Source organism: Mytilus californianus, unplaced genomic scaffold, assembly GCF_021869535.1.
Source record: "Mytilus californianus isolate M0D057914Y unplaced genomic scaffold, xbMytCali1.0.p SCAF_7, whole genome shotgun sequence".
Classification (NCBI taxonomy): Eukaryota; Metazoa; Mollusca; class Bivalvia; order Mytilida; family Mytilidae; genus Mytilus; species Mytilus californianus.
Genome location: NW_026262723.1, coordinates 69,790,111 through 69,815,444, shown reverse-complemented (window position 1 = coordinate 69,815,444; position 25,334 = coordinate 69,790,111). Strand labels below are relative to the sequence as shown.

At 31.9% G+C, this 25,334-nt stretch overlaps 1 protein-coding gene and 1 long non-coding RNA gene across 3 annotated transcripts in view; one reads left to right on the top strand and one right to left on the bottom strand.

The window, feature by feature from the left end:
• Window positions 1-9,238: 9,238 nt before the first annotated feature.
• LOC127707884 (uncharacterized) overlaps window positions 9,239-25,334 on the bottom strand; it is a 46,614-nt gene continuing 30,518 nt past the window's right edge. Inside the window, exon 3 of the long non-coding RNA XR_007985067.1 lies at window positions 9,239-9,449. This is a non-coding gene — a long non-coding RNA (uncharacterized LOC127707884). The remainder of the gene's footprint in view (window positions 9,450-25,334) is intronic.
• Window positions 10,987-25,334, top strand: part of LOC127707883 (serine/threonine-protein kinase SBK1-like) — a 60,633-nt gene continuing 46,285 nt past the window's right edge. The window contains exon 1 of one of the 2 annotated variants that reach the window (XM_052212637.1): window positions 10,987-11,409. The gene's annotated coding sequence lies outside the window, so the exon portion shown is untranslated. The remainder of the gene's footprint in view (window positions 11,410-25,334) is intronic. The other variant, XM_052212636.1, reaches the window with a different exon arrangement.

The window sequence follows — 25,334 nt, the reverse complement described above, 5'->3', positions numbered from 1 at the left end:
TGTCTCATTGGCACTCATGCCACATCTTCTTATATCTATTAACCCACGAAATTCTTTCGTTTTCAAATACCTAAATGTTGTAAAACTTTAACATCGAATATCAATTATATGATAAGTATAATGTCAAACAGATAAATAAATTATTGCCTCTAAACAAAATGTAAGCTGCATGTAACCTGAATTGTATGTTTGATAGACATATTTTCAGTTTAGCCACGATATTAAATGTTATGCAATCACATAAAATGTTAAAAATCAACTAGTCTTAAGCCGCTGCCAATAAAATTTACTTTTGGAACGATATATAGAATTGTAGTCGGCTAACAATTGGCATGCAGTTAAGAAAATATGAATCATAAAATTGATGTATACTTCTTTGGGTTTCAAATTTTTGGGTTTGATCGTTCCGGAAGGTAAGTTCAGAAAAGTGCGTCGGACGAACCAAATTTATTGCGTTATTTTCATTTCCTCAAGCACTGGATCGTACCGCTTCTAAAGGACTGATAGTCTGCGAGGGTTTCATCTGCCCGTTTTATCAATGGTTATATCATATTTGTCTTGTGGTTCCATTGAGAAGTTGTATGTATTTTCTGTCAATAATGTCCATGCTTATGTCTTAATGTTATGAATGTTTTCTTTGATTGGTGATAGTAAACTTCTCGATATAAACAATTTTGAACATTTCCTCAGGGTCAATTTCTCGCGAGAACTACAATTCTCATCCAAACATTGACTTATCTGAAACAAATAATTACCAAAGTTTTAGCTTTCTAAAAAACTTTGGAGTGCTTTGCTGTATCATATTTTTAAGTAAGATGTGGTTGTTTAAGTATGGGAAAAGGAGTTATTTACCTCCTTTGTGCATATACTCATTAGTGTGGTATTTTAAGCCCGTCTTTCTAATTTTTGACGCAATATTTATTTGCATTTGGATATCCTCATACATGTTTTCCGTCATTTTACTAAAATGTTATTAGAGGCCTCCTAAAAGTTCCAGATCATTCTCAAAACAATTCAATGCACAATTCGGGGTACTTGTAGTTTTGGTATATCATTTGGTTTTATAACATGGAATACATGTATTCGTACAAAATTCTGGAAGATCATTGGCAGTAATATGTATTTTTAGTATTTGTGTACATGTATATATAGTCAGATGAGCACTCAGATACTTGTTCGTTTTAGTCCCCCCTTTTATTCATTAGCACGAAGTTGACGCGACATTATATAGCAAGGTAATCCATTAAAGGCAAAATTATTCATTGGTCGGGTGTTGGGTCGGATCTTGAATACTCATACTGTAATTTTGACCGTATTTAATATCTTCTCCTGTTCGGAACATGCTCCCAATTTTATATCTCTTTCTAGCCAATAGAATCTTTTCCACATCATTAGGCAACCAATGAGAACCGATATTTGTTACGTAATAATTTCAATATGGCTTGAATATCGTATGTCGCACCGTGATGCGAAGCAATAATCCTGCTATGCTTCTCGCTCAAATGGATAGATTGAAGCTTTACAAGGCATCATTCGGAATTGATTTATCCATCTCAAACTTTTTTTAAAGTCGGTTGACTTAAAAGTTTGGGTTACCCTAAAAACAGATATGTTTCAACCTATAAACATATTGATAAATTAATTGGCCGAAAAGAGATTTTGAAAATGACTTTTTTTTTAAATCTTTTACAAATGAGAATAAAGATGAATATTATTCAAATCTAGAAGTGTGCTGTAAACAGATCCATTACTTTTATCATCTAATTGTCAATAAAGCTGGTTGTGTTTTATTCCCCATAAAATAATGATAGTTGATTCTAGCTATCAAAACTTGCCATCTGCCATATTGCATTTAAGTTTTGGAAGTTTCATAGAAATCTACATCAGTGGTCTAGCAGTTCCTGAAATATGGGTAAAAAAGTTAACTCAAGGCAGCTGTAAAGAGTTATGAAGTAGAATCTCTCCCAAATAAATCAAATTTTGATCGCTGTGGAAACCAATGATGAAAATCAGTTCAGAACTAAGCTAATAAAACAGTATAACAAGCGACAACAGTACATATATCAACAACTATTTTATATATATTCCAATAATGTTCATAATTTCAAAAACATGAAAAGAACACTTTATAGATTAGTTGCGTCCGAAGTGCTATTCTGGATGTACTTCATCAGGAACGCTCAAAGTCAAAATTTGAAAGCCAAGGATGTATAAAACCCGAAACACTTTAAAAGTTAGCTCAAATTAAGTACTCAATATTCTGATATGTAAATTATGCCTTTTCACACACTAATATTGTCCGCTGTATAATCAAGTAGTTTTTAAACAGAAGCAAGAACATTGGAGAAAAATATTTCACTTAATAAAAAATCGATTTGTGTTTAAAATTTAAATTCAGAAAGGAAAAATAAATGAAACATTTTATTAGCTTTTAATTGTGTATTGATTTCAGCTATCAAATAATACATGTATTTTATGGATTGAATGAAAACAATGTGATGTTTACTATATCATTAAGAACCATTTAATTGACAGCGACGATGCAGCCCGTATGCAAAAGTATTGGTTTCATTAATTCAAATTAAATGTATTGACATGCACTCAGTTTGAAGTTTATTTTTAGACTATTGCCTTTTTCAATCGTAACCTCTCGGATTTTACCTAAATGATCATTACACATATGACGAACAATCTAATCTGATTTAAATTAAATTTTTGAGAGATTACAGATTAAGACACTATAACTGGAATGAATGTGAATGTGACAAGATATTAACAGGTATGAAATTGTTTAACATGTTTAAGGGTGCCAGTCATTTGATTTTTGTATAGTATAAAGATATTTTTGTGAGGAAATTTTCTTAATATGTGAAACAAATATGATTTGTTGTTATTTAGCGACGAGCTTAACGTGTGTGTATATATACAATATCATTTAAGCAAGCAACAAACAATCCATCAAACAAACACATTCATTTACATGCTTATATTCAGGCAAGTTTCCGAAAGTAAATTTGTGCACTTTCGGTCAAAAGAAAAAAGTGATTTTTGTGTTTTCACATTAACATTTCACGCTGTTGTAGGACAACTGTCTGAATTTCTCATGCTGTCGTGTTTTTGAATTAAGGTTCAAAAAGGGCGAAATTGTCATATAAATGTTTTTAATTTAGGACTTTTTCATTATCATAGCGACTAATTGCAGCAAAAATTTCAAAATGACATTTATTGCATAAGGCATCATTTATCAAGAATGAAAAATAAACATCAAAGATTCAGACATCTAGGGAAAGCTACTTTCTCACTGTTATTTTCTCTGGAAAATATAGAAGGAAATGACGTCATGTCTGCATCTTAAAGTAATAAATTAGTGTTTTATTTGATTTATATCACAGATGCCGTCAGGTAAGGAGTCTAAGTATAGAAACCATTCTATTTCATAAACAGAAATAACCATATCATTGATTTTAGTTTCAACTGTCTGATCCAAAATAAAATTGTCAAGTGTTGCAATAAACTGGTAAAGTACTAGAAATAGCAGATTTATACGATTTCGTTTCTTTTTTGTTTACATTAATTGACATTCAATGCATCGAAATAACAAAACACAGAAGCACTTATATGTCTTTATACTTTTAACGGTTTTTATTGTGAAAGTCAATTAATTTTGAAACCAGACAGGCTAAATTCTATTTTTTACGCAATTCTTGTCATATTTAAGGGAGAACAATAACTCCGGATCCACCTATATAAATATGCAATATAATAAATATGCAATATAATAAATAACTTGTTTATAACAGCACTTGAATTGGTAAGCGGTAGCATTCTTTTAAACGAGGTAACATGGAACTGTGGAATATTTCGTCATAAACGAATTGAAACCACCAAACTATCTTTATCTACGAGAACTGTTAATGCTTTCTCATGAAAATTATATGTGTATTTTGTTCGTCCATGGCTGTATAAATTTTTTAGAAAAGTATTTCATGGAACTCAAAACATAAAAGTTTTTAAAAATTTGTCCACTATGTCAAATCAATTAAGCTTCATATCTTCACGTATTCCGCGCTATATTGTATGTCTGTCTAGCATCTAATCAAATATGTCTGCTCTTAAAATCAAAATTTAAGGTGAAGTATATACGGGATCAGATTTGGTGCTAGTTTTGTTACACTGTTATAAAGTTCAAGAGGTATAATGACGCAATGATATGGATTTTCTTGATACAGACATATTGGTTTTGCATTTTAGGTAATGATGCGTTTCAAACTACATAGCATGTGAGTTGTCCTTTTTTGAACAACATAACTAATGAGGTAATTTAATCATACTTGTTGATGCAAGTCATTTGTAGAATTGATCCCTGAATTGTAAGTAAAACAAAACACTCTTTATTCAAGAGCCGGTTGAAGCGGTTAAACTACAAGTGGACAGTTTGTAACTCAAATTCGAAGAATTCCAATGATATGCATACAATGACTTGCATAAATTCAAAAGTAACATACAAATACATGTATGCTAATAGTCTGGACAATCTGCGAGGACGGACAATAATATCAAGTAAGTAAATAGTATTTCATCGTTTTCTTTCGGGATTATTCGTTTCACGGTTTTAAGTCTTCTATTTTGATTTTTATTTTCTCAAACGTTTCATATTTTTAGTCTTTTCAAAGGGAAATCGGTTTCATACATTTTATAGATCTTCATAACCTTTGATGGCAATGAATGCGATTAAGGTATGTTTAGTGGTGGTGTTTGGAGTAATATTATCCATGTTACATCTGGTGCTTTTCAACCTTTTCTTTGTATTGTTTTCAAAGTTTTCTCCTCTTTCATCTGTTTAGAGTGTCTCCATATGTGATTGATTGATTGTGTTTAACGCCACTTTTGAACCTATTGGCAATATCGTGGCGGTCAGCTCCTTTGGGTGAAGGAAGCCGAAATGTCTGAAGAGAACCTTCGGCAGGCAAAATGACTATTTTAATCAATTAAGATTTGAGTTGCAGGCAACTCAGTTGTGCGGGGTACGAATTCACAACTTCAGTGTTGACAGGCTAGAGATGATAGTAGATGAACTACTTTGATCACTCGACCACCAATAGATGAAATTTTCTTATCAATCTTTGACACACTTAAGCGTGGAATAGACGCGGATAGTGTGTTGAAAGAAGATACGTTGTGTGTCACATAAAAAAATCATACTGCGATTTTTCTATTTGAGCTGTCAAAATGCATTGACTGTTTAATTTTGAGTGAAGTATAGTCACTGACCGTATAATGCATTTCTATCCTTTGTCAGAAAAAACTTATTTCACATTCAGTCAAGTTTCAGGTTTAGAACATTTTACATGACCGATGGTCTAGAATTTGGTGATGTATTAGGATTAGATAATAAGAGTCAATTACCAATCCGCTATTGTGTGATGTCTAATCACGTGATATAACTGTTATAAGAGTAACACGACGGGTGTCACATGTAGAGAAGGATCTACTTACCCTCCCGGAGCACCTGGGATCACCCCCGGTTTTTGGTGGGGTTCGTGTTGCTCAGTCTCCGGTTGTCTATGTTTTTTTTGGGTAATGTAGTTTGTTTGCTGGTTTCTTTCTTTTTTTAGCCATAGCGTTGTCAGTTTTTTTTCGACTTATGAGTTTGATTGTCCCTTTGTCATCTTTCGCCTCTCTTTGCCACGCCTTCCATTTTGAAATTCGTAAGAAATTGTACACACTTCTGCAATGTTGGCAATCTCTATATTTCTACTACAAAATTTAAACAAAAATTATTTGGAAATGCTTCCATTTGGACCTTATTGTCGGAAGAACCAAAACACACTAGGAAAAAAAAGGGGGAGGGGGTTCAAATAGAAGTCTGGCCAATTAATTGTTCTTATGATACCAATAGTGTAAAATATTACGTTCATTGCTTATTGTAATGCATAATGTTATATTAAAGTTTCAAAAATATATAAAAAAAAAATGACAAATAATAATTACACAAAATTGGTATATAATTGTATTAGATTGCAGTTTAATACACCGATAGTGCTCAACATAATGACCAGATAAGGATTCTGCTCAAAACTGATAATTGCTCGATAGAGATCAGCATTTTTCTCCGTTTAAAAGCCTTATCCTTTTATTGTTATTATGTCATGTCAATACACTATTATTTTCTATATACTTACAGAAGGTTATTTGTTGTATTGATTGATTTGATTAAATTTATTATCTCAAAGAAACATTGATTCATTCTACAGGTTAGGGATGGTATATACCCCATCAACAGGTAAAAATCACCAAATGAAATAAAAGATGATAACTAGTATTACAATGGCTTGATATTTTAGAAATATTTCACTGAATACATGGTTATTATATTTATATGCATCTATGACTTTTTAATAGGCGATAGAATTTTATAATAAGTAGGATTTTAGTTATCTCCCTTTGTCTGAATGCTAACAGAAGGTTTCCTTGTAATTTCCTTGAACGTATTGCTAATTGTTCACCAAAAAAATTACTGAATATGCTCGTTATTATAAAACATTATCAACTTTTTTTATTGTAAAGTACATCCTCGCACTGCATAAAAAACAGAACGCCAAACATGCAGATATATGTCTTCTGATAATTTCGTCACTGGGTTACTGTCACATTGACGTAAACCCTATACTTTAAACGTGGATATTTTCGTGGGGTTTTTTTTTCTCGATACACAAACTTTTCGCGCGGGGGTTAAATTTATGCATTACATGTAACAATAAATTGCCACTTTACATCAATATTGTTATTCTACAAATTATTCATACAGGGGATATTCTCGCGAATATAATCGTGGAATTAGCAAAATTAACCCCCGCGCGAAAAATTTCTACGTTTACAGTATATATTTTTACTGTTTTAAAAACTTGCAAATAGATTTAATTATGCTATTTTAGTTGCTATGTAACTGTCTAGATGACGTATACCTCTCATATTCTTTTAGATATACATGTGTTTTCTAACAAGGTAAAGGTGTTTTTACATGTACGATAAAGTTGAAAGTGCACAAGAGAAGATCAAAGCAAAATGTTAAGACAAAAAATGGACTTTTTATTTAAAGTCCTGTTTGATTACATGTAATCGGTTGTCCGCCTATATACATGTAGTTCCGATAGTTTTAATTTTTGTGCATGTAAACAATTATTCTGTCTTTTCTAACCAATTCTATGGCTCAACATTATTAGTTACGTTATTTCTCTAAGATGAAGTATATCATCATGACTTCATATTTTAGGTGGCATTCCTGGACTACAATTATGTGTCACAGTTGTATGAAGGGCGATTCTGTCTATTTAAACTTTAGACCTTTCTTTAAAAAAGAGAAAGGAACTCTAGAAAATCCTATAATAAAAGTGTGACTTGAGGTCTTCAGTATAAAAACACTAACTGTATATAGAATGTCACTTAAGGCATTTTTAACTACTGGTCTTCAGCAATGTTCTATGTATCCCAAATCGACTTAGCACTGACAGAGAAAATAAATCTCTTTCATATTACTGAAAAGATAAATATGATTTTTTTTTCAACATTAATGGATTTTTAATATTGGAATCCTCCATTGCATGAAGGACAAACTATCCGATCAACTCATTATTTTTGTTTCGTTTGACGATGCAAAAATTTGCAATGCAAGAATTATTACTCTAACTTCTGAAATGAAGATGGAGACTGAAGGGGAGAACCAGAATGAAGGTGGAAAACGCCAAGGAAAAAGAGGGATCATATACTCCATGCAACTCCAATGATATAAATTATACTTAAAATTTTAAAGGAGAAGAGCACATTTAACGCTCGGAAAAGTCATAAGCAAAAGAGTATAAAGTAACTGACCAAACAGAACTTTTGTGACTCTCTTATATTACTCGTTGATTTATTGATTGAGTGCTGGTGTAAAACGCAAGGTTCAGCACTCTTTGCCATATCATGTCTATCAGTTTATAATGTTGGAGGAAGTCGGAGTAACCAGAGAGAACATCGACCTTTGACAGGAAAACTGTCAACCCTTACTGGTCAAAGCGAGGCATACCGAAATCACATTACAATGATTAACTGATGTATTTGCATTCAGGTGTCACAGGTCAAATTTATTCGTTCATTGTGTGTTAATGTACGTTTTTTGATTGAGTTAAGCCTTCCAATTGATATTTTATAGTGTGTTTTTCTATGTTGTGATGTTATACTATTGTTTCAGAAAAGGGAGAAGGTTTGGTACCATTAAAACGTTTAATCCCGCTGCAAATGTTTGCACCTGTCCTAAGTCAGGAATTTGATTACAGTAGTTGTCGTCTGTTTATGTAGTCCATACGTGTTTCTCGTTTCTCGTTTTTATATAGATTAGACCGTTGGTTTTTCCATTTGAATGGTTTTACAATAGTAATTTTTTGGGGCTCTTTATAGCTTGCTGTTTGGTGTGAGCCAATGCTCCGTGTTGAAGGCCGTACCTTGACCTATAATGGTTTACTTTTATAATTTGTAAAATGGATGGAGAGTTGTCTCATTGGCACTCATACCACATCTTCCTATATCTATATACTTTTTTGTAAGATAATTACTACATTATATGTGTCAAAATGTATAAGATGAATGTACACTGTTACTACGAAGAACACGTATATCGTTACTCTGAAACACTTTATACATTATACATGTACGATGTGAAGTTGAAGAAGCACATATAAAAATGTGCTTTGTTTCTATATCTGTCATAATAATTAACCGCTACATGTATCACGGTGTATTACAAGAATGCGGGAGGATGCGCACGATTTACTATAGATGCAAAACATTTCATAAATCATACATTCTAACATGTAGGAAGGTCTACATTTCTGTCAGTACAAATTAATACTAATTAATGAGAAGAAAATTGTATGAAGACTTTCTTGTCCTTTCTGTTACTATACTGCTAATGTTCCCTTCCATTGCTTTTGACCGCAAGATCTATTTAATCCTTAAAGTTTGACCTTTTAAAAACTATTACAGGGAGATTCTAATGACAGTAAGAATATTTCCACAGGAATAAGCATTCTCGGACAATTTTTTGGCAACATGCGGTAATTGCCCTCTTGAAACAATATAATGGGTTTCCACACATTTATTTGCAATTACCAACGACAAAAAACACATCAACAAAGAAGTATTTTATACATAATGTCATGTACATATATGTGTTGTAAACAAATTTCAATTATCTCCTTTTATTCATATCATAAAAAATATTTTCATCTTAGAAACTTATCACTCCTGGTTTCAGGCGGGGCTCGTATTGCTCAGTCTTTAGTTTTCTATGTAGAGTTTTGTAGACTGGTCTTTTTTTTGGCAATGGTTTGTCGGTTTCTCCTCGACTTATGTATTTCGATTGTTCATTTTGGTATCTTCCGCCTTGTTTTTTTAACAATCAGTAAAACAATCTAAAAAAAAGTAATTGGCTCTTGCTTAATTATAAAAAAAAAAACAAAATGCATTTCATGAAGTGAAGACGTTTCAATAATTGATACATAATGATCATATACTGTTTAATCAATTACACTATAGGATGTACTACTAGACACTCAAAGTTCAGTTTATTAACTTGCTTTCATTAATCAGTGATGTCTGTCTATTGTTATGTAATTGCACAACTCTATAAAATGAAGCAAGTGGTCTTACTTCCTTATCTGATGGTCTATTTTAACATCTTTCATCACATGTTTGTATTGTTTTTCTTTAATCATTATTCTTGTAACACATATTAAAGTTTTATTCCTTTACAATTTTACAAGGCTAAGGATCACTGTTTACAAAAATAAGCCATCCATCCAGGGTAATACAATCACTCAGCTATTCAGAAATTTCAAATTTTCACTCCTTTAGTGTTGCCAAGTAGTACTGATGATGGAAGTTGGTGTCAAATGAACGCGCTGTTTGACTCCAAATGCAATACCTGAAATGATGAAGTTCGATAAGCGCGTTGGTTCAACCCAGTTGTTCACAGCCACCAAAAATTAAAAAAAAAAAAAAAATAAAAAAATTACGGGAAACCTTTGGAACGTGTCGGACTTCATCATGTCATGCATTGCATTAGGAGTCATACAGCATGTACGGTATCTGTAATCAAACCATCGACAAAGTGTTACAATCAGATACAAAATGTATTTATACAAACAGTTCCCTCGTGAAAAAAAGAATAAACGTCATAAGTTTAATTCTCATTGGCATAGATGATGATATATAAACATAAGGAGATATATCATTCTTAAGGTCACTGTGTAAATATTCTGTTAAATATTATCTGACTAATTCGTATGTTTTCTTTAATTTGATCATGGTATTGTCTCACCTCCTTGACTTGTGATTGTTTTTTACCTCCTTGATATCTTTCACTTTTTATATATTTGAAATAATCAGCATCTAAATGTGTAACGTGTTGAAAGTATATGATACTGTCTTATTGATGCCTCTATTTTTTTTAAGTCTCTTACAATTGCAAAAATATGGTAGACAATTATTTGTTTTTTTCTCTTTTCCATATACGTTCATCTATTTAGTGACACTGCAAACTATTGCGATACTCTTTTCCACAAATACCTCTAAATTTGGATCTCATGTATATACAGTAAAAAATAATGGAGAAACAAAAAGTTTCTGTGGTGAAGCAATCTGTCTCATTTTCCTTAATTGGCAATTTTTATTTTCGTCGTAAGAAGAGTGATAAGAATTAAAATGAATGACATTTACCCCCAACAGAGAATTTCTTGATAGCAAAGTTAATTTTATATCGATAGAGACTTCCTTTTCTCATAAAGAGGTAATTTACTTTGCTATTTTTGTCTCCTTTCTTATTCTCTAGAATATTCAACAATAACATAATCATATGTCCTGTCGATCATTTCGTACTTCTTGCTTGTTATATAACACTCAATGATTCTGCTTCCTGTGCTGTCAGCAATTAATTTTAAAATCTTAAAACGTCATCTGTTATCCGGAAACTACACCTTTTCATGCGGAGATTTTCAATACTAAAACAACAACGATCTAAATGTAGAAACTGATAGAAGATTGCAGTCTTAATTATCTGATGCTAAGAATTCCTCAATAAAATATAATTTAAGTTAAGAAAGATATCGATTTTCCGACCTCTAGTTGCTCAGACGGATAATTACGATAACAGTTGTCAATCTAGTATGAGGAAAATCTGAAGAAATGGAAATCTAAATCTAAGCTGCTTTGCTCGCGGGTATATATGTATTTTATCTTTCGTATCGAATAGATAATATGCAGAATTAAATAATAACATTCAGTGTGCATCAGTAAGAAGTTGAAATACTGCTGTTGTTATCTCTTCTGGCGGCGTCAACGTAGCTTCACGTGGATACATGAAAACAAGCATAGGTAAGTTTATTTTAATACTAGTGTAATAATTAGCATGTGTAGAAAAGATGAGTTTGATTTTTTCCCTGATGAATGAATGTATCAAATTAATTGATGCTATTAGTATTAATAGAAATATATGTATATGTATATAGATATCTCTTATAATTGAAAATCCGATGGACAAGTCGTATAATTAGCAGTTGTCATTATGTGATATAGACAGATGGATTAATATATATAAATGTGTAATGGGATGTCCTTAATTGGCATGGATTTTTTGGTACAAGATTAAATGAGCAATAATCAATCAATAACCATATACGGAACATTACATTTGATTGGAATTATAAAGAAAATAATGTTTCAGTTATCAAAACTTTTATCTTTTTCTGGCTCAACCATAAAAATAAGATAACAGTGCTTTCGAGAAAAAATTGGGAAAATATTCGAAGTGTGAGGGATAAAATACAAGTCCAGATAAAATAAAAAATAACTCAATAAAATATAGTTTATCATTTTAATTTGTGAATATGTATGTAGTTATAGCTTGCCATTTCTTGATTTTAAAGAATGCTACACGTTCATGCCACCACATTTCCTTTTAAAAAAAAAGGACATTTGTTCAACAGGTGTAAACCTGTTTGACAAGACGATGTTTATATTTAAAGCAAAATATGCCCGACTTGTATGGACTTCTATGCACCATATCTTTGCTTAACACTTTTAATTTACAGATACATGTAAAACTCTAATACAAAATAGTGTTTACCATGTACATCTGATTTTCGACTGTCCTGGTTAAGGCTATAAGGTATCCATGGTACCATTTGTGATCAAACGTATCTTTAAAGTGTAGACCCCGAAACTTATATCTGATTAATGCTTTTACTTTATACTTGCCAATATACTATAAAATGTACGCAATAGAACATATGGTTCGGGGGAAAAACACAAAATGTGTAGAGTCACTGTAATAAGAGACTTTTTTGTCCCCTTTCCTCTCTATTCCCTCACTTTTAAGCTCTTCAACATTATTATAAGTTTCGGACTTTCATATATTTTGGCCTCGAGTATTACTAAAGAGACAGCGCATCTGGCGCAAAACAATTGATACCGTTTATGATATTTTAAAACTATTTTATGCAAAACAGGAAAAAAATAATTCAATCAATAAAAAAATAAATTACAGAGATAAAAGAAAGAAAATATTTGCAAGGCATTAACCTTCAAGAGTACTGACATAGCGTAACTTACACAAGATTTTCAAAAGATTAAATTCCTTCATAGAAAGATATTTATAATGAGATTTACAGTATTAAGCTTAAGGTTGTGGGCAAGTTTTTATAATGAGAATCTCAACTTTGTACTCTGTTATATAGTTAATAATTATCCGAAAATGTGAACTTTTGCAAATAGCTAAATAATCTCTTTTTCTTATCTGGGTCTAATTCTTTTATCAATTTGTTTATTCGTTTTTTCATCTTGACATTTATTTATTTTCATAGAATTCGTTGCTGATTCCTGAACTACATGTCATTCTATTCATATTTAAAAGTGAATAACATATGTTGAATTTTCATGTTTTTTTTTTTTATTAATAGAAAAAGACAAAGTTGTTTGAAATACAGATTAACTTATAATTAAAGCATAATATTAATGTAAAAACTCTAAGGATGATGTTGTTTTTAATTTTCAAATATTTTGAAAAATAAAACATAAGTTTAGAGACATTATTTGTCAAAATGCGCATTTGGTGCAGTAAAATTGGTCCCGCTAATGCTAATACAGAAAGTTAGATCAATGCCAAGGAAACGTTGAATCTGATTCACCGTTTTTCAAGAGTGTCATTCTCTCTGTATATTAAACAACTCTATGAAGGATTTTAAAGGAAAATGTCCTTATTTTATCGTCTACCATTGTCTACAAATGAAAACCCTATTTCACGTCAACCATAACGTTTTATTTGATATTAAAATTGAGAATGGAAATGGGGAATGTGTCAAAGAGACAACAACCCGACCATAGAACAGACAACAGCAGAAGGTCACTAACAGGTCTTCAATGCAGCGAGAAATTCCCGCACCCGGAGGCGTCCTTCAGCTGGCCCCTAAACAAATATATGTGATAATGAACGCCATACTAAACTCCAAATTGTACACAAGAAACTAAAATTAAAAATAATACAAGACTAACAAAGGCTCCTTTTATTTGTTAATCTCCTGTATATGTTAGCATGAAATATTTGCCGCTGGATATGCGGTGAACAACAGTCAATCAATCATTTAAGCGTACGTAATGGTGTTTATTCTTTCTTCTTCAGTTCAACCTAATGCTGGTGATTTATAGATATTTCATCTAAATTGATATCTTCTGTTGAACATAATAGTTATTGTTACTTATTATGTAATTTTTCATTGATTTTTAAAATATTTTTTGTTACACCAAATGCAAAGCTTATGATATAACAGTTAAATACTTCAACGCTGAATACATTTGGTATAAATCTGACTACCACATTGTAATTAAACATGAACAATTGACAATAATCGCTACACTCAACATGTTCTTACAATAAAGCTTTTTGTACTGATATTTTGTACTGTTATTAGATTAAAAGGTCATAAACACTAAAGACTTGGCAAAGAATAAGACAAAAACTTCGGTAGTGTTTACGTTCACAGAAACTCAGGTAGCTATCCTAGTAAATGATGTACAGTTCCGCCTCTGTAATTATTTTAGATCTTCTCGTCTGTCTTAATCAGGTGTTGCTGCCTAATGATACTGCATAACTATATAATGAGTCATTTATTTCACCTGTAACTGCAGATGTCTGACAATACGTCGGTTATCATTCTAGGGCGGGAAACGTAAAGGAAACGTAAAGCAATTCTCGATAGTATGTTTTACTATTATAAAGAATGATTAATGCCAAATCAGAAATGTTTATTACTTGTGTCCTATGTCATGACTTTGTAAAAAGTGAAATATGATAAGTCTGTCCACACTTTGTTGATAACCTGCATCTAATAGCTAGCTTTTATTGGCATATTCCTCATTTTCTATGACTCTAAATGACGTCTTTACACTAAATACATTGGAAGTTGGGTTGTACTGATTGATCTTTTAGTCTCAAATACACGATTTTTTTGAGAGTTATTATTGGCTTTGAAGTAGCTTTCAGTAACTGTGAGTACTCTACGATCTGAACTTTGTGTTTTTGGGAATTTTTCATGTGCTTTGAATCGATCTGATCAGTTATGCCTTTTTCAACTGATTTTTATAGTTTGTTCTTATCACACTGTCCCAGGTAAGGGAGGGTTGACCCGCCCTCAAACATGTTTAACCCCGCCACATTTTGTATGTGACTGTCCCAAGCCAGGAGTCGGTAATTCAGTAGTGGTCGTATGTTGCTGTATATCATGTTTGTTTTTCGTTTATTGTTTTGTACATTAAGTAGGCCGTAATTTTTCCTATTTGAATTGTTTTACAATTGTCATTTCGGGACCTTTTATAGCTTGCTATACGGTATAGCTTTTGCCCACTCTTGAAGGCCGTACGGATACCTATAGCTGTTAAACTTCTACGTCATATGGTCTTTGGTGGAGGGTTGTCTGGCAATCATATGCATACCGTTTTTTTTTTAGATAGCAGGTTTTTGCAATCTAACCATGCACACGACGTGATTGTAAATATACAGTAAAAAGCGATAATTAAAATATTTGTGAAGATGGTGATACATATTAATGATATCATTTATAGTTGCAAACTGATCCTCCCAATTATGTGGAGAAATATATACTATATTTCATAAAACAGGTCGGAAATGTAACCAGTGTTTTTTTTTTGTGGGCTATGTTATTTTGAAAATGGATATCTTTCTCAATCTATACTACTAAAATAACGAGGTCCAATTTGTTAGCTGCCCGGCATGAAGTAAAAACGACGAATCAAATAATTCAACTTTATATATAACTAATATAGGACAATGGTGTGGTTAAAAAATTACACCATTCCAGGCCCTTTTGTTTTCCACATAATTAATATTACCAATAATAAACAAGTTACGGGTCGAATCCGATACTGATACAATACTATATGCCACATGACGTTTCCGGTTACGTGTTTGTTACCTTCTGTAAATCCCTCCTCTATCAAGAAAACCTGGAATTCTTCCAGTAGTTGTTTTATATCTATGTTACACTATATTACACTATTTAACAAGTCTGTTTTCTTCTACCTCAATACCACTATTAAATTTGGTAAATTAGTAAAAAATAAATTTAGTTTATATTAAGTTTATTGTAGTAAGAAAACCAGGACAGGTTCAAACAGAAAGATTCTGAAAGCAGAGAAAACTGTGCACCTTACAATCAGCATGACTTTATCAGATAGCAATACGAATTCTAAAAATCCAGGCTAGAAATAAGGCATATGTACTTTAATTCAGTCACGGACCCGCGTTGTCGCGGATTTGTTCTAGTATTTAATCAAAACCGCTAAGAGAGAAATTACATGATTTATTGGAAAGGTGAAGATTTATGCTCTCCAGCAATACAAAATGGCCATAATCGAGGCCATGAATATGAAATTGGTAATGTATATTATTAATATACATAAGAAATTGATGATGTATTAGAAATTAAAAGGGTGTTTAAATGAGGAACAAAATTTGACCGCAATAGGACACGAATTGCATTGTATAGTTATGTTTTTCATATACCAACTCCCATACGTCTTAGTATGTCGGTGTTTGAAAAATTTTATGCCCCGAGAACAGACCTTAAAAAAAAAACTTACTACAGTATGTAAACGGAATAAATTGCGTCTCTTATCAATCCTCGATCACTGACGTGACCTCGGATAGATAAGATAAGCAAATGAATGCTTTCTATACTTATATTGTATCACCTTCCCACTCCTATACATTTGGTGTTTTATGTCATAAAATGAGCTTAACAGCATTCCATTTCTACTATTCATTAAATCTATTTTTACGTCATTGAATTAAGAACATGATGCGAGAACTAATCGGAAGATAATACAAAATTAGACTCGCAACTGTTCATAAATCCATCAGTGAACTGATTGTTTATCGAACATTGATGTTTTATTAGCTCGGTGATACGTTATTTGATCACTTTACCCAGACATCACTTGGAAACATAATGCGAAATCTTCTTACTCGTCTGAGACTTCTAAGAAATATCATTTCGGTACCCGCTTATATGTAGTTTTATATGCATATTGAGATTGATATTATTTAAGAGCAAAAAATGCAGAATTTGAAATTTAAACCACACAAAATACATGATTCAATGAGCACTGAATCTAACATACAGACAAATGTGAATATGATATCAGTTGCGATGTCCAAAAAGTTTACAAAAATGAAACATGCCCCTCCCTGAAGTAAATGTTGATAGTATATAGAGAGATTGGCTATCAATGTCTGGTTTGTTTGTTTTATACACTTTATGATGGAAGACAACAATTATAAAATGATTATTTATAATTTCTATGTAAATTGAAAACATTGGTCCTCTCATCTTTTCTCGGCCCCTGACCATTTATTATATTCATTATACGAAAAGATTAAATATAAACTGTTTTTTTGGAAAGCAGTATATACGTTATTCTAACGAAAAATTAGAAAACTGTTTATTGTAAGGGATTGACCATTTTACTTTCTGGTGGACAGGAGGATTTTGAAAATGAATGTCCTAGCCTGTTAAGAGCAGAAAATGAATGATTTTTGCCAAGACAGGATGAAAATGAATATTATGCAACACAACATGCAGGAAATCATTCTTTACAAAAGTAAAAATATCAAATGGTTGTCCCCTATCACAGATGTGACAAAAACAAGTAATAAATAGTTATGTAAATAACGCTGGAGTGATATAACAGAAATACATGTATTGCAAACAAATGGAAGATAATCTCTTGAAATCCCTTTTTAATTAAAGACAGGTTTTTTTTTGTTTGTCAATCATGATCATTTCGTTAAGTTATATAACATAAATATCATATAAAAAATCTCCATAGCTGATTTCTGCGGTTGCTGTTTTGTAAAATAGTCAATAACATAATTATATTTCATATTTGGTCAGTGTCGACATAGAGAGACGAAAGATACCATAAGGATATTCAGACTCATTAGTCGAAAAAAAACCGACAATGCCATGTCAAAAAAAAAAGAAATGAAAAACGATAAAAAGACAAACAATAGTACACAAAACACAACATAGAAAACTAAAGACTTCGTCATACTTCACAATTATTCTTAAATAATCTCACATGGTTTTTAATTTGTGTCCAAGTGGCAAAAATACGATTACACTTCAATGTTATAATAAGTCATGTCCAGTCGGCTGACAACCACGAGCGCAGCATGCACAGACAAGGATACCATATGAATGTAACCAATGTAATACTTTAATGTATCTATTAAAGTACTCATACTCTATTAGTTAATTTAGTTATTTCCAAGCCGTCGTTTCGCATTTTTTGTTAATCAGTGTAAAATGTCTGAAAAGATATTAGATTTTGCTGTAAATTGTTTTCTTATCTAAAGTCTGAGTTTCTTTCTATACGCCACAATTCATTTCCTTTGTGGTGTGTATTGACTTAATATAGAATAAATTGAAAATACAAACAATTTTGAAATGATTTATGTTCAACCTCTTTAATCGAAATCATTAATCTGTAATTTTATCAATTTCAGTTGTTGTACGGACACCCACTTTCTCTCTCTCTCTCTCTGAGTTTAACTAATACCCTGTGATAAAGGTGAAGGAATGATAATCATATCACTCTTAGTTAATTCAATTGAGTGTACAGAAATATTTTAGAACCACTCAGTCATAAATATTGATATTCTTGGGTTTTAAAGCATTTAGAGTTTGCATTAGATTGGCAAACGTTCTGTTATACAGCCATATCAATCCTTTTATCAGTCTTCCTTCTATCTGTATCAATATAACATTGCACATCATATATTTGTTACGAAAACATTTTGTTTTGCATATGCAATAACCGCAGATTTGCCCTAGTCGTATTTCCGCCCGGTGCAAATAACCGGTTAGTGTGCCCTGTGATGACGTCATAAGCGTTTATAACAACAATGACAGACGAGGAACGTCGATTTAAATGACAGTGGAATTTGTTAAAGATATAAAGTACACTAATACTAAAGAAAATCTGACATTAACACTATAATTTTCAAGGACTCCAGTTTTGAACGGTTGGAGAGCTTCGTAATAATGATGTTATTTCAGAGGAGGACAAAAAATGTATGACCTTGCCAGACGGAATAATAAAATTCTGTCTACTTTTTTAAGCGTTTATTCTATATAATATGTGATAAATATATTATGACATGTCCTTTTTACATATGGGCCAAGGTATCATCCCTCGACCCATATGAGCCCTCGGCTCAATAGCGCTATGGGCTATGGGAGTCTCGGGATGATACCAGGACCGATATGGGAAAGGGCATGTTATCATCTATAAATATCACGGCTTTGTGGCTTCAAATATGTTTTCACCGCCTTACTTATCAGTGGCGTCGTTATGTTTGAACCAAAGTTGTAAGTTTGATCCAAAGTTATCATTTCCTTTTCCGGTTTGCTGGTGAAACAAACTAAAAACGAACTCGTTTCTATCAAAAAAACACACAAATACAATCGATTATCAGATTTTCATCATATTGATATAGTAAAATATCAGCTACATGTATTCAACAGTATAAATTTAAAGAAAACCTTATAATTGAACATATTGGAAAATTATTTATTGCACAAACAGTTATTAAGGAATTTCTCAAAAGTAGCAATGTAAAATATACGCGATATTCAAAATATTTCACAATGAGACTTTTGACCAAGATTCAGCGGTGTGTTATGTGATAGTGCGAGCCATTGTGTCCTTTCAACACATAATTTTTGTTAAAAAAAGTTTTAAGAAACTAATTTGAAAATGAGTGTACTCACTAGTTTTAACTATACAAATAAATTTTGCGTATATTGTTTGATAATATCACTTCAGTCTATGGGTTTATCATCTATGGATATAAGTTTAAAATAAAATAGATATCATAATAACTTTGTTATGCACTCGCTTTCTAACATTAGTATAAAATTTCTGAGTCTACATAAATATACAAGATGATCGATAATAGATGGCTGCTGTCATTTCTACAATTGCAATTATCTTAAGAGATCACATGAATTCAGAATGAATGCAATTTACACCTACCAGAAGAAAGTAGTCTGTAAGATACATTCATACCTCATCTCCTTGTTTTTGTATTACATACACTAACCAAAGTATGTATTTCAGGCCGGTTTACAAGCATTCTACTGTTACTTAAAGATCTATTGTCGTCGTCTGCATGGATAATTGTTTCTGGAATAGGGCAGATAGATTATTTAGATAAATCATTATATAACAGTCTGGGTCATAAACATAAGAAAATGGTCATAGAGGTAATCTGGGAACTTACTAGGCTAATCGATGAGGAAAAATATTAGCTCGGCATATTTCACAAGTTGCTAAAACCATTTTAAGCTAAATATGAAATGGTAAATTCAAGAATCATAAATATAAAAAAGGGAGGTAAATATATTGTGCTAATGCTATCTTTTTAATCGATCTTACATGACATGATTTGTTAAAATTTGATAAGTTGTGGTATTTTAAAGGGTACAAAAGCCGAATTATTTGTAAAAAGCATTATTCAAAAAGCACAACTGAACAAGCATATTGTGTAACAATAATATTAAAAGAAACAAAAATATCAAAAAACACGATAGTTCCGTTGTTGAAAAGTAAAGATAAATACTAAAAATTCGTAAGAGTTCCGCGGAACCCAGTGTCTCGCCTACTTTTTCTGTTAATCGCAGGCTCAACATAAATGAGGAAGTAAATCAATAAAAATATTCCTCTTGATACTATCTTTTGATTTTAAGAAGCTTCTGTCCAAGTTTGGTAAAATTCCAGGATAGTTTATGAATCTAATAAATGTTTAAAAAATTTAACTGCAGACTGAATGTAATGTTAACTGGAAGAAAACAAAATTTCCTTCTAGATACTAGCATTTGATCATACACAAGCTTCTGTCCAAGATTGGTACAAATCCAAAATAGTATAAGAAAGTTATTAAAATTTTTAAAACTTTAACCACAGAGTGAATATGTTGTTTCCTGGCAGAAAATCTAAGTCCATTTAAAAGTAAAATACGGAAAAAATGGATTTATTTTTTTACAAAATTTCCTTCTAGATACTAGCTTTTGATCATAAACAAGCTTCTGTCCAAGTTGGGTACAAATCCAAAATAGTATAAGAAAGTTATTTAAATTTTTAAAAACTTTAACCACAGAGTGAATGTGTTGTTTCCTGGCAGAAAATCTAAGTCCATTTAAAAGTAAGATAAGGAAAAAAAGGATTTATATTTTTACAAATTTACTTCTAGATACTATCTTATGATCATAAACAAGCTTCTGTCCAAGTTTGGTACAAACCCAGGATAGTTTAAGAAAGTTATTAAAGTTTTAAAAACTTTAACCACAGAGTGAATGTAATATTTACCGGCAGAAAAACTAAGTCCATCTATAAGTAAAATACGGAAAAATGGAATTTTATTTTTACAAAATTTACTTCTGGATACTATCTTATGATCATTAACAAGCTTCTGTCCAAGTTTGGTAGAAATCCAGGATAGTTTAAGAAAGTTATTAAAATTTCAAAAACTTTAACCACAGAGTGAATATTTGTGGACGCCGCCGACGACAACGACGACGACGACGACGACGCCGACGAAATGTAGGATCGCTATGTCTCGCTTTTTCGACTAAAGTCGAAGGCTCGACAAAAATCATTATGATTGTGAATAAAATGATATAACATTAACAAAAATGCGACTGCTATGTTTCAGCTCAATAAATGGTTTGATGATTGAATTCTGTTTCCTGTCCAGGGAAACCTCATGGAAGAGCATGTTTTTTATGTTAAATATCTGATGCACTTTCAACGTCTTTTATTTTTTGTCAGATCCCGCCATATGCACTATGCAGGTGCCACTAGCTTTGTATGGGCACGCACCACAGTTTGTCCTAACTGTTTCCTTTTGCGAAAAAATGATAAAATATGAAACAAAGCCAGTGATAATGGACTATTTCCTGATAACAAAATCGACGTATACATCTGTACTAGATTTTGATCTCTGATTGATAATTGTATCATTGGTAATCATACCACATCTCCTTATTTATATTTGATATCAAATATTAAGGCCTATACTTCTTTCTTAAATTAGCAGAGGATACTTATCTCCTATTATTGCCCTAATTTGAAATTAAATGAGTAATAGCTTCAAATAAAGAGAATAACGAGTTAGAAATTCCTATTTTGGCTGAGTTTGGCTTTGTATTAATGAATCTGGTACAGGAAAATGGACGTCTTTCTTTCAGCATGGGTTGTACTGCCTCACATGATACATCAAGATTGATTGATTGATTGTTGGTTGCTCAACGTCCAGTGGCAAATATTTCATGTATGTACTGGACGAGTAAACCAAGGCGACAATATGTTTCTACCCTATCATCCTAAGGATAGTAAACTCTACTAAGTAAAAAATATTTTTCATTGAAAAAAATACAATTGTGTGTAGAATGTGTATCTTTAGATAGATGCGTGAATTCCAGAATATATATTGCGTTTGGCATAAAAAAAATCCAAACAAACCAACATAGTTTTCTTGTTTAAATGGTTTCACATTTGTTTCATGTCGGGGCCTTTCATGGCCGGGTACACGGTATGGTTTTTTCTCATTGTTGAAGATCGTACATTGGCCTATATTTTCTTACATCCAGTTCATTTGAAATCTGCTGGATATTTGTTTCTTTGACAATCACACTACATTTCCCTATTTTTATATTTGATATACTTGTCGTCATTTTGAATCATATTCAGAAAACGACTTTCCATAGCAGTAGTTAATTATACATTCTTTTTTATTCATAAAAGAATTCGTAAAGGTTCACATACAAAAATACCTAAAAGGAAAATGACACACTTGAAGGCGCTGTTTGATTAAAAATGGAACCAACATACCTACTGCATGCCAACTTCATTTTACAACTGGATGTAAGAAATAAGTAAATTTCAGGATATTTTGTATTAATTACTACGCGGTTTTAAATTAGATACCAGTATGAGACAAATCTGACACTCGACAGGCAATCTACGTCATTAATAAGTTTATAAATCTGTCGAAATATTCCATTAATGCACTTGAATAAACAAGATGATTGAAGCATAAAAACGACAACTACCAGTTGTACAGGTGAGAGGTTTAGCTAGCAATAAAACCAAGTTTAATCCACAATTTTCTACATAAAGAAATGCCTGTATTAATTCAGGAATATGACAGTTGTTTCCATTCGTTTGATGTGTTTGAGCTTTTGATTTTGCCATTTGATAAAGGACTTTCCGTTTTGAATTTTCCTTGGAGTTCGGTATTTTGGTTATTTTACTCTTTTTTGTAAATTCTTTCTTGGGTACAGCTCATACTCAAACGCGAGTCAGATTATTATTTGTTATTGTTCTGTAATCTTGATAAAGGACTCGGACGTTTTCCTTTGCTCAGTATGCAGGAAAGGTTTGAAACATGCAAGTAACTTTATCTGAAGTTATATTACACCTTTTCGTTCATTGTTAACTTTTGCAATTACAAAAATGGAATGATTGTTACGAACGTACCTGTTTTGTTAGATGATCGTGACTACGTAATTCGTTGCTTGTTGGGTCTATCGATAATTTTTTACTTAAAAAGCAATTTTGCTATCATGATTCCAAATGAATGCGGCATGTCGCAAAGTCAAAAGGTTCACTGTCAATTTCAGTTGATTAACTGCTGTAAAAATTAGCTCTGATTATTGAAAAATTCGTAAGGGTTCCGCGGAACCCAGTGTCTCGCCTACTTTTGCTGTTAATTGCAGGCTCAACAAAAATGAGGAAAAAAAATTGATAAAAATATTCCTCTCTATACTATCTTTTGATTGTAAGTAGCTTCTGTCCAAGTTTGGTAAAAATCCAGGATAGTTTATGAATCTAATAAATGTTTTAAAAACTTAAACTGCAGACTGTATGTAATGTTAACTGGAAGAAAAACTAAGTCCATTTATAAGTAAAATACGGAAAAAATGGAATTAAATTTTAACAAAATGTTCTTCTAGATATTAGCTTTTAATCATAAACAAGCTTCTGTCCAAGTTTGGTAGAAATCCAGGATAGTTTAAGAAAGTTATTAAAATTTCAAAAACTTTAACCACAGAGTGAATATTTGTGGACGCCGCCGCCGCCGACGACGACGACGACGACGCCGACGACGCCGACGGAATGTAGGATCGCTATGTCTCGCTTTTTCGACAAAAGTCGAAGGCTCGACAAAAATCATAGAGAATAGTAAGTCTATTTAGAGATTTAATGCCAGATAATTTTGCCGTTGAATTTTAGTTTGCATCATCAGCCATTTCCCACACTTATAAATGATGCACTTAGTCGATGGTATGGTTGTTAAAGCTTTAGTTCCTAATAATCTAATCGATAAATTGTTTCCTGGGACAATAACAGCTAAAGAGCAAATTTATTTTCTGGAACAAGGCGCAATGAACATCAGTACAACCTGAGACTTTGGCAAACGTTAAATATTTAGTCTTTTAAACCAAACTATGACGACGATGATAAATTGTTTAAGAGGTCACCGCCATTGCCTATAGGGGATTTACTAGCACATGAACAGTAAAACAGTAAAAAAGTGTTTGTGAAGTACATGTAAATGTGTTAGAATCATTATAAGCGCAATGAAATAACCATCTGAATATGCAGAATGACGTGACTTTTGTTGCTATAATGGTAACTTACAATCCTCCGATGCTATTTTACTCTCAATATAATATAATATGACGGATTGAGTGGAAATTATATTTTCTAATATTCAATGAGATAAAATATATGGCCAATAAACTATGTATTTCATCTCTACTGTTAACGAACTTTCCATGGTTACAAGAAAAGCAAGATATGCAAGCGTGTTGGCAAACCTGAATAACTTATTTCTAAATTTCTAAACGGAAGATTTTAATTATTACTCATTGAATTATTATAAATGTTTTACAACTTTTTGATCAATGTCATTTTTGCAAAGTATAGAATGAGAAAGAAGATACCAAGGTAACATCAAAATTTACAAGCCCAATAAGAACAGACATCACAGTACAAAATCAAAACCGCCGAAATTACATACAGCAAAACAAAACACCACAAAGAAAACCAAAGATTGAGTAACATGAACCCTATCAAAATTCAGAAGTGAACTCAGGTGCCCCGGAAGGGTAAGCAGTTCCTACTCTACATGTGGCAGCCGTTGTGTTGCTAATTTGGACATAATATTCCCCTAGAAATTGTTTAAACCATGCATACACAATTACGTTATAAGAACAAACTTCATCAATTACCTTCGTTCCTAACGACAATTGAGTCATGGAGTCATGGACGCGTGAAAATTCTTTAAAGACTTTGTTAAAATCGGTTTCTTTTTTTTTTATCGTCGATCATAATCATTTCGTACAGTTATATAATATAGATATCATTTAAAAGTTTCCATTGCTGATTGATGCGTTAACTGTTTTGTAAAGTAGTCGGGATTGCATATTTAATTTTATATTTGACCAGTGTTGTCATTCTTCACAATTATTCTATAATCTCTTAGTTTTGAATTTGTGTTCATTGCAAGAATACGGATACACTTCAATATTATATTAAGTCTTGTCCAGTCCGCTGACAATCCCGAAGTCTGCATGAACAGACAAGGATAATATATAAATGTACTGTCTATCAAAGTATTCATACTCTGTTAAATAATTTAATTATTTCCAACGTCG